This window comes from Chelonia mydas, chromosome 26, assembly GCF_015237465.2.
Source record: "Chelonia mydas isolate rCheMyd1 chromosome 26, rCheMyd1.pri.v2, whole genome shotgun sequence".
Lineage (NCBI taxonomy): Eukaryota > Metazoa > Chordata > Testudines > Cheloniidae > Chelonia > Chelonia mydas.
Genome location: NC_057859.1, coordinates 4,785,355 through 4,795,435, shown reverse-complemented (window position 1 = coordinate 4,795,435; position 10,081 = coordinate 4,785,355). Strand labels below are relative to the sequence as shown.

The following is a 10,081-nucleotide window of genomic DNA, read 5'->3' as shown; positions in this document are numbered from 1 at the left end:
TCCCCAGGGCTGGAGCACACACATCAGCATGTGGGTCGGGTTATGGATGGCTGCAAACCCTGTGAGTAGATGCTTTTAATTAAATTTCAGCTGAATAGTCTGTCACTACCGAAGAGGGATACAGGGAGGGGAGGGAGATGTGTGGAGAAGTTTTTTTGCAATGCTCAACTTCCCACCAAGTGTAGGCTGAGAAAGTGCTGACTAGCCACAGGGAAATCTTCCACCCCAAGTCTCCGTATTCAGGCAGGGTGCCAGGCAGCGTGAAAGCTGCATCGTCCTCTCTGGGAGCTGAAAGGAAGTTGGAAGGTGCTGAGTTGATGGCAGGTGGGAGTTATGGTTTTGCAATTGCTCATCCTCATCACAGAACCACTGTGTTATCTAGCATGATAGAAGGTCGGTGCTCTGGAGGGGTAAGGCGACTGGAGTAATGGGAGGCCTATGGGTGACCAACGAGGGGCATGATTGTCCTGGGGTTTGTGCACTCGCCTAAAACTTGGGAGACCAGGGTTCAAGGTTCTGCTCTGCCACAGACTTCCTCTGTGACCTTGGGCAAGCTCTGTTTCTCCATTCCCCATCTGTACAATGGGGCAAAGAGCAATTCCCTCTCACAGTGGGCTGGGGAGAGTACATACATGACAGATTGTGTGGTGCTCTGTCATTATGGCAATGGGCAAGTCCCCCAGGCAGATAGTTATGTGTTCCTGGGAAGGGGTGTGGTAAGAAGAAGCAAAGGGGAGTGCAGCTGCTGTGGCAACCCCACAGGACCCCAGGGTAGAAATAGCAGGGGATGCAGCAGGTCAGGATTGAGGGTGTCGGCTGGAATAATAAAGGGGATGTGGGGCAGAGTTGGCAGAGCTGTGTGGGGAACTTGGGGCTGGAACATCCCTCTAAATATACAATGGGCTGAGGAACTCCAAGACTGTGTTGGGACTAAGGTTGAGGGGGGAAGACAGACTATGGGAGCTTCTTGTTCATGGGTACCTCAGGGAAAGCTACAGCCTTTCCCTCCAGCTGGCCAGCGGGTCCCAACCTCTCCAGTGATTGTTCTCTGGACTCCTCTCAAGCCAGGACTTTGAGGAGGTCAGATGGGGACGCAGACTCCGCTGTGTCCTGGCATTGGTCTTGACTCTTCTTGAAATGAAGAGACATAATCACAAAAGGACCAAAGAGAGTCTTGGGAGCTTGGCAGATAAAACTGAATTAAATGGCCAGTTGGTTTGTACTAAACAAAACAAAGTAAGGGACCAGCATAAATAGCCCCATTGCATGGACCTGTCGCTGTATTGCTAAGATTCAGAGCTGTATGCTCCTTCACACCATCTCAGGTCACTTCTTCCATCCTTGCCTCTCCCACACAGGTGAGTTCAGGACAGACAATCACCTAGCGTTCTTTAGTAGCACAATGTGTCGTCATCTGGGGTCAGGGCTGGAATTCCAGAGGGCTACAGAGGCATCATGCTCAGTCATGGTTATCAGAGGAGTAGGTGTGTCACTCTGCAGTGCCCTCCACAGTAACAGGCTAGTGACAGAGTGAACTGCCACCTGGGCAGAAAAAAACACCCTCAAGCAGCTGGCTCCAATTAATCAATCCCCTCTGAAGCTGCTGGGAATGAGAGGGGTCTGGAGTCTTTATAACCAAACCCAGCTCATTCCCTAGAGGAAAAGGAGAGGCAAGACTCAAGAAGCCTTTGTGCTGAAGGGCTAGTGTTAAGGAGGAAACACTGGAGGAGAGAGAATCACCTTGGGAAAAAGGTACTGAGTTTGGGGAGAGGTGGGTATGGGGGCTGCCTTTCTAGGCAACTTTGGATTTGCCTGAGAGGCAATTTATGGGGAAATGGGACTAAAGACTTTGGGTGTAGATGATGATAAACCTAAATACTGAAACATTGTCTATTTTTTTTTTTTTTTTTTTAAAACCATGCTAGCTAGATTACAGCTAGTGTGGATCTGCCTACCCAAGCTGCAACCGTGCCTTCAGTTGGAGTGTAGACATAATCTCACTGGTGTAAATCTAGCTATATAGCCTCTTTACTGTAGTACTTGAGCACACTGCAGTCTCTAATGTATTTATCCCTCACAACACTCCTGGCTGGCAGGGCAGTGCTTTTATCCACCTTTCATAAGCGAGAACTGCAGCATGCAGACTTAGGCCCAGACTTTGTGAAGGTATTTAGGGGCTGCTGTGCTCAGCCTTGCCCTGCCTAACTGATTTAGGAGCCTAAATCCAATCAACAATTGCTGGGTCTGGGTCTAGGTGACTTTCCCAAGGTCACAAGGAGCTAGTGGCAGTGTAGGGAAGTGAACCCAGATCTACTGAGCCCCCATGCAGTGCCTTAACCACATGGCCATCTGTTCTCTCTGCTGTGCTGCTATTTTTATCTGTGTTGCAACACTGTTGACCCCAAACTGATTACAACAGAGCCCCAGACTGGGTAATTGGAGCATAAGCAGAACCTACAGTTGTATCCTATTGTGGTGGGTATTGCACGGCTGCTTTGCCAACAGACTGTCCTCTGTGGCATTCATTTCTTGCTGGTCAAGTGTTTTCAACATCCTCCTCGCAGCAGCTGTGCTGGTTTTAGGGCCTTGAGAATTAAGCTTTGCATCACTGAGGTTATTTCCAGGTCTTTGCATTATCTGCAAATCACTATCTTCCCCCCCCCTCTCCTGATTACCTCTCGAACAATCCCATCTTTTTAATTAAACTGTCTGGACTTGCTACTCCATCAGTTCCTTTTGTTGATACCTTTACATGCACACCAGGACTGAGGCTTTCATCTGCACTTCCATGGCTCATGTGAGGAAAAAAACACCTTTCCCCTGGCTGGCCTTTCTGTTTCCCTGCAGTGAGAGCAAGGTGAGGGGTTGCAGCACTGTGGTACCAGTCTAATCACCCATTGCCTTAGCTTCTGGTTAGAGAAGGAACAGGGATGTGATATTGGGTGTGTTTCTCAAAACCCCAGCTCCTGGAGTCCTGTGAATCTGGGAGATTCTTAGCTTCCATTTTGAAGAGCAGAGTATGTTTCTAATCCTTATGGTTGCAGGGAGAAGTCTGAAAATGTGACCTTACAGGCTTAAAAGCCAAAAGATAGATTAAAAAGAATCCAGAATGCACCTTTTTTTTTTTTTTTTTAAAAGGCAGCCCTGCAACTCTGATGTTGATGTTCCTACTTGCACATGATGTTCACTCTGGGCCAAATCAATCTGTGGCATAGCCGGATTGACTTCAGTAGTTACACCAGGGGTGAGTCATGCCCTCTGACAAAAGCATTTTTTTTCCCCTCCTTTCAGTTCCTGAGCCATGGTGCTAGCACAAAACATGATCTCTGAGCAGCTGCAGTTCCAAACGCCCCATATTAGTCCAACTGAGATCTCGTCAAGAGACTTATGTTCAAGAATAAATAGCTCCACGTAGGAGCCTTAGGCAGTGAAGGGGGCTTGAAAGGAAAAAGGGCTGAACCAAAGGGAAATCTCAACAAAGTTTTGTTTATAATCCTGTAACAAAGGGGGTGGGGGGGTGCGAATCTTTGAGCAGAATAGACTGGAGGAAGCAAAGAGCTGGAAATAAAGCATTTTCCCTTCCCATTTATCCTTAAATAAAAAGCTTCAGAACAAAGCCCCTGTACAGAACAGAATTAGCCCTTTTGCAGTTAAACAGAAAGCAACCAGCTAGCTCTGGCCTCATGCCAGCGGCCTTCTGGTGCTGTGCTTTCAAAGCATCCAAACGTAGTGTACGCCCAGCCACCTTACCAAAGCATCAGCTCACCCTTGGAGGGCAGAAGGGTGCCTTTCTTAGCTATCTATGGTACTTTTATGGGCCCTATTATGGTAAACTGAAGTCCCAGTCTAGTGGTCTAACCCCAAATTTTTCCTTTCCTTTTTCCACAATGCTCAATGGCTGGAGAGTTGGATACCTTCTAAACATGGGGTGAGGGTGGAGGGAGAAGTCTGGTGACAAATTTGATACCGAGGGTGTTTTTAAAAGCAAATAAGCTATTGATAAAGGGAAGAGGAGGGCTGGGATTGTTGCCAACTCTCGCAATTTTTATTGAATCTTTCAATAGTCGGGGGGTGGGGGGGGTCTTAAAGCCCCAGCTCCTGGAGTCATGTGACTATGAAAATTGCAGCTTTCACTTAAAGAAAAGCAAGGGGCAGATCTATATGACAATTATACCAGCTGAGAATTTTCTCCCAAGTTTCTACTCTTCCTGGCTTTGGAGAAAAGCTTGAAAATGTAACCCCTCAAGGCTCTTAAAAAAACAAAAACAAAAAACCCACAACACTCCAAAACACTAGTTTTAAAATCATGATTTGGAGGCATAACACATGATGTTTGAATGCTTGGGCTTGGTGGTGCTTGGGATTATCATCTCTCTTCTAAAGTGCATGAGAATTATGTGAGTACAGCACAGATTTCCCCCACCCCTTGGGTAGCCAGTCCTGTAGCTTGTCCTGGATTCACAACTGTTGGCCCTGGTTCTCAGCTCCTTCATTTCGTTAGCTCTCCCACTTAGATGCCAGGTGAACGCATGCACCAGCTGAGTGCAGAGGTCTTCTCTGTCATGCTAATAACCAATTATCACGGACAGGAATAGGCTTAACATTTTAACTCCTTTTTCAGGATTCAATTAAATACGCAGGTGCCTGGGCCTGGAACTCACTTCTGAACAGTCTGAATTCTCTCTCCTAAACCCTTCAAATCCAAAATAAAGCAATAACTAACTGTAGCTCAACTTCTGTGCTGGCAAGAAGAAACTGAAATTCCTTTTGTACCCAAGGGCAGTCCAGCTGCTTGCCATTTCCTGTATTTCTGAAACTTTATATCATTTTCTCATAGCTGTCAGTTTCAAGGGATTTTTAAATTTTATTAGTGATTGGCTCTTAGGGTACGTCTACACTGCAACAAAACACCTGCAGCTGGCCTATGTCAGCTGACTGGGGCTTTGGCTGCAGACTATAAAATTGTAGTGTAGATGTGTGGGCTTGGGCTCGAGCCTGCGCTCTGGGACCCAATGACTGGCTCCCTGTTTGAACTTGCCTACTCCAGGAAGGCAGTTATGGGTCAGTGCACAGAGCTGGGAATCAGGAAACCTAGATTCTATTGATCTCACCCAGTCAGTAGATGAAGGGTGGGGTAGGGGTTAGGTGGCTAGCCTTGGACTTGGATTAAATTCCTTGCTCTCACATCCAGTTGTGTGACCTTCCACATGTCACTTAGCCTCTCTATGCCTTGGTTTCCTATCTGTAAAATGGGGATAATAGTGCTTCCCTGCCTCCCAGGGGTACAGATTGTGAAGCTCAGATACCATGCTAACAGGGGGCCATAGAAGCTCCTTGGGCCAATCAGTTGGCTACTCCTGGGCTCAGTTTCCCCATCTCTAAAACAAGGATGGAAACTTTCAGTGTTTTTCTGTAAATCTGCAATCCTTTTATAAGTACAAAGTATTTAATTCCTTTTAGGGATGGATCTCCGCACTGCAGCCTCTGTTACTGGTAGCAACTAGAGGCCCCACTGGGACTGTGGCCCCATTATGCTAGATGCTGTGTGTCCACAGAGTAAGACCGTCCCTGCCCTGGGGAGTTTGCAATTTAGTAGTCAAGACGGATGAAGGCAATACTGTATTGTGACCCCTGAGTTACAAAGGAGGAACTGAGGCACAGAGAGGAAGCAACTTGGCTGATGTCACATGAAGTCTGTTGCTGAGCTGGGACTTGAGCCAGGATCACCTGTGTACTCGACCATTGCATTAACTACAAGCCCATCCTTCTTTTCTAAGCCAAAAGCTACTAAGGGCTGATCAGACCTTTTGGAAATGTATTTAATTCCCTTGACTATAGTGCTATAAGATCCTTGAGGTTACCAGGAGCATTTGAACAAGGTGCCTTTTAAGAAGGCCGGGGTGGACTGGATAGATGCTAATTTAGGTATACTTATGAATGACTAACTCCACAGCTCCTATAAGCCAGGATACCTTGCGGATTCAAAGTTAACCTGGCAAAAACAGGAGAATTGGAAAAAGAGCCCAGCTGTTAGAGAGGATTTGTTTCTTTTATGGTTCTTTAAAGATAATGCTAGAAATGGCGTCTTGGCTGTTGTAACAGATTCTTATTTAAATCCCTCCCTTCTTTAAATAAGAGAATATGGCTCTCCTTTGCAATGTTTTTCAATGAGTGTAGGAATTTCTTTGTGTATTGTAATTCATTTGTTTTGTAATGCAATATGGTCTAACATTCACAGACTCATTTGACTAAATTATTCATCAGCATTTTTTTTTAAATAATGCAGCAATGTTCTCTTGCAAATTCCACTTTCATTTCTTGCTGTTTGGGCTGGGGATGGAAAATAATATGCACAGGGGAGGGAGAGTAAATCTGTCTTGTGTCTTGCTCCAAGTTAACTGCGGTGTTGCAGCTGTCCTGGTCCCACACATACAGAGCGCGCCTCTTCTTCTCTCTTTCATTACCTTTTAGTGGAACAATTTCTGCTAATACTTCACCCACCAGGTCTTGCTCCAAGGTAGTTCAGAATGACTTACCAGCGGTGGTGCTGAAGACTAGTTAATTAGGCAACTACCAGAACCCATACTTAAGGTCTGATCCAATGCCCCGTTGAAGTCAATGATACCGCTCCCACTACCCTCGCTGTGTAGTTGAGTATTTGGGGGGGCTCATTTCCCAACAAACTCAGGGCAAATCCTGGCCCCTTTGAGGTTAGTGGCAAATCTTCCACTGACTTCAGTGGAGCTGGATTTGGCTCCATGACACTTGTGTTCTCTTGCTTACGCCATTGTGACTCCCCTGGCTTTAGCAGAGTTCACTCCTGGCTGAGAGCCTTGAAAGCAGCAGGACAATCTGACGCTGGGAGTCCTTTGTCCGAAGGGAAATGTAAAACCACGGCCCTGCTAGTGCTGACCCCTGGAAGAGCTGAGCCTGTCTGAGAGTAGGCAAGAGTGAGGAAACTAAAATCCAGGCAATGACCTCTGACCCCTGCCTATAGTTAATACTGGCTGGGATTGTCAAAGGTCCCTATGGGAGTTATGCACCTGACTCTTTGAAAGTCAATGGGATTTTAGGGTGGGAGAGTCAAAAGCACCTAAGTGACCATGGGGGATTAGGAACTTCTGAAAATCCTCACCCTTGGTGCCTAACTCCCCTGGGATCACCTGAAGATCTGTCCTGTTAATTCTTAGACCCAGCTAGGGTTAGAGTTCTGAAACTGCAGCTGAAGCAATTTCCTGTAAAACTCCAGCAAAAATTGTTGGCTTCTGTTCGTTCCCTCTTGGGGCACCTGGCATTGGCTACTGTCAGAAGACAGGATACTGGGCTAGATGGATCTTTGGTCTGACCCAGTATGGCTGTTCCTATGTTCTATGCAGGTACTTATCCTGCCCTTATCGCATCATAAATGAGCATCTCCCAGATGTGCATTAAGCAATGTGACTAACATCTGTCATGGGAGAACCGTGTGTGTAGTTGGGTGTTTTTGTTTTTTTGTGGACTGTGTGTGTGTGCACACTACTCTGTGCGTGCATTGTAGAAAGCCAAGTCAGAACTAGGGCATGCATTTGGAGCCGAAGGTGGTGAGATCTGTGATGATCCTTAGTTTCTGAGGGAGTTTATTCCATGGTCTTGGAGCAGCCCTAGACAAAGCTGTCTCCTGCACAATTCTCCCTGTTCTGTGCAGCCCCTTCAATAAACAATGGGAGGAGAGCTTGAGAAGGGGCATAGAGATGGATTTTTCAAGGCAGAGTTACAAGGAATCCTTTCTTTCTGGCTCTTTTGAACTTGCATAGTGTTAGAAATCCCAGTGGCAAATGAAAGGAAGGGAACAAGGTGTTTTGCCTTTGAAACAAGGAACTGTGTCTGCTTTTTCAATTTTATTTGATGTAAACAGAGAGCAAGATTTGATTCTGAATTTGTTTAGTTTGAGGGAGGGTGAAAATCTTACTCAAATTGAGATGGGACATTGTATCTTCCACTTTCCGGTTAGGGGCTGCTTATGACTTGAGACTCTAGTGTTAAAGGGAGGAATGGACAGGGCCAAATGCTCTTAGAAAATGGGCAAAACACACTATTCTTTCATTAAAGATGTGTGCTCGCTCGCTCATGCTCGCTCTCTCTCTCACTCTGCACGCGCTACAAAGAGAGCGTGCAGAGCTCTCCCTTCATTTGCATTCCTGTGTAGCAGTTACTGTTTTCAAGTCCCAGGATGTGATGCTGATGAAAGACAGTTAATTCAATTTCTACAGAGAAATTGATTAATGGACTGGATTAAAATAAATCCCTGGTGTCCTGGGTCTCTGCAAAGCATACCAATTCCACTTTATCTCCCAGGTCCCTCCTTCTCGCCTGACACTTTGACAATGTGTTTGGAAGAAAGAAAAGGATTGAAAGGAAGTTTTTAAAAGAGGAGGAGAGATGAGCAATGGCAGATTAATGATAAAATACATCTCTGTATTTAGCTAGCTTGATTAATACTTTTAAAAGAATTCCCTATTGCCTATATACTAATCTTGGATTTGTTCTAGCTGCTTCCAGTGGCTTTTCAGAAAGGGTATTTAATGTGCAGTTGCAAGAGACAGAGCTCAGGGACTTGGGAGCAGAGTCTTTGCTGCCATCCTGGGTATGTTTACGCTGCAAACTATGGTGTGATTGCAGCTTGGGTAGACATACCTGCGCTAGCATGGCTAACGATAGCAACGTACACATGGCAGTATGGGCTTCAGCCTGGGCTATACAAGCATGCCACGGACTCTGCATACCTACCCCTGTTGCTAAAGGTAGTGCCACCATAGCCACCCTGCTAATCTTAGACATGCTACGTCAGGCAAAGCTAGCCTGGGCACATCTATGCAAGTTGCAGTCATGCCTTAGATTGCAATCTAGAGATACTCGACGTGTGCAGTTTAAATCCAGCCCTGGTTGGGGAATAGTGACCTTCATTCCCTTTTGGTGGTCCACATAATTGATGGTTTCAATCCAATACCTTGAACAGCTGTCCACATCACACAAGCGCCTCCCCCATAACCATTATCTATCTCTCTTTGTGGGGAGTTTCTGCAGGGATGCCAAGAAATGAATGGGCCAGTGAGAGGGACCCGCTTGGTGGTAGCATGTTGGCAGAGCAACACATGGCAGAAACTTGCCCTACGGCTGCTCATGCTGACCCCATTTCAGCTAAGCCACATGCTTAGGCCTTGTCTTAACACAATTAAACAGGACAACCCGCCTTGCATGGATGCAGCTATACCAGTATGAAGGTTCTTAATGGGAATAAACTTAGACCAGTATAGGAAGGGGAATAAGTGATACAAGTATAATGCACCTTCATACTGGTATAGCTGCATCCACTTTAAGTGTTTGTACTGGTATGACTACTGCAGTTTAAAAAACCACACCCCTAAATAGAATAGCAAAGGGTGCAGCAGGGTAGGAAGGCTGGTCCAGTGGCTGAGATGCTAGCCTGGAATATGGGATACCTGCCTTTAACTCTCTTCTGTCACTGACTTTTCTGTGTGCACTTAGCCAAGCCATTTAGTTTCTCTGTACCTCCGTTCCCCATCTGTACAATGGGGGATAATAGCACCCGCCCTCCCCACCCAGCCTCGCAGAGGTCTTGTGAGGGCATAGGCATAGTTTGACGTCTATATCTGGGGGGCAGAGCGCTCCAGTCAGGCCAATGGGGTGGGGGGAGGGCAAATTCCATGCCTGCCTGATGCTTGCAGTTTGGGGGACAACACCCCCCCTGCTTCCCCCTCAAACTACACCCATGGACAGATATGATGGTAGATATAATAGGGCCATAAGTATCTAGCTAAATGTGTATCAGCAGATGTGGGGGAAGGTGGCAGGCTGGCCTAGAAGTGGTGGGGCAGGGGTTGCAGGTCCATAGAAAGGTGCACCAGCAGAGCTGGCTGGGGCTTCTGCCAACTGGGATTGTTGTACATTGGCAGAGCTGTGCGGGGAGCCTGGAATCAGAATGGCAAGTAGTGTTTGATGACTGAGCCTGAGGTGCCTGACATCACCTCTTTGACAAGACTTTAAAATTTACACATGACTTCCAAGTACAGGAACCCAAGAG

The 10,081-nt window shown here is 46.5% G+C and overlaps 1 long non-coding RNA gene across 1 annotated transcript in view; it reads left to right on the top strand.

Annotated features, from left to right (window-relative positions):
• The first annotated feature begins 1,663 nt into the window (after positions 1 to 1,663).
• The window catches only part of LOC122463891, a 62,775-nt gene continuing 54,357 nt past the window's right edge, over positions 1,664 to 10,081 (top strand). The window contains exons 1-2 of the long non-coding RNA XR_006287614.1: positions 1,664 to 1,752; positions 3,139 to 3,244. This is a non-coding gene — a long non-coding RNA (uncharacterized LOC122463891). The remainder of the gene's footprint in view (positions 1,753 to 3,138; positions 3,245 to 10,081) is intronic.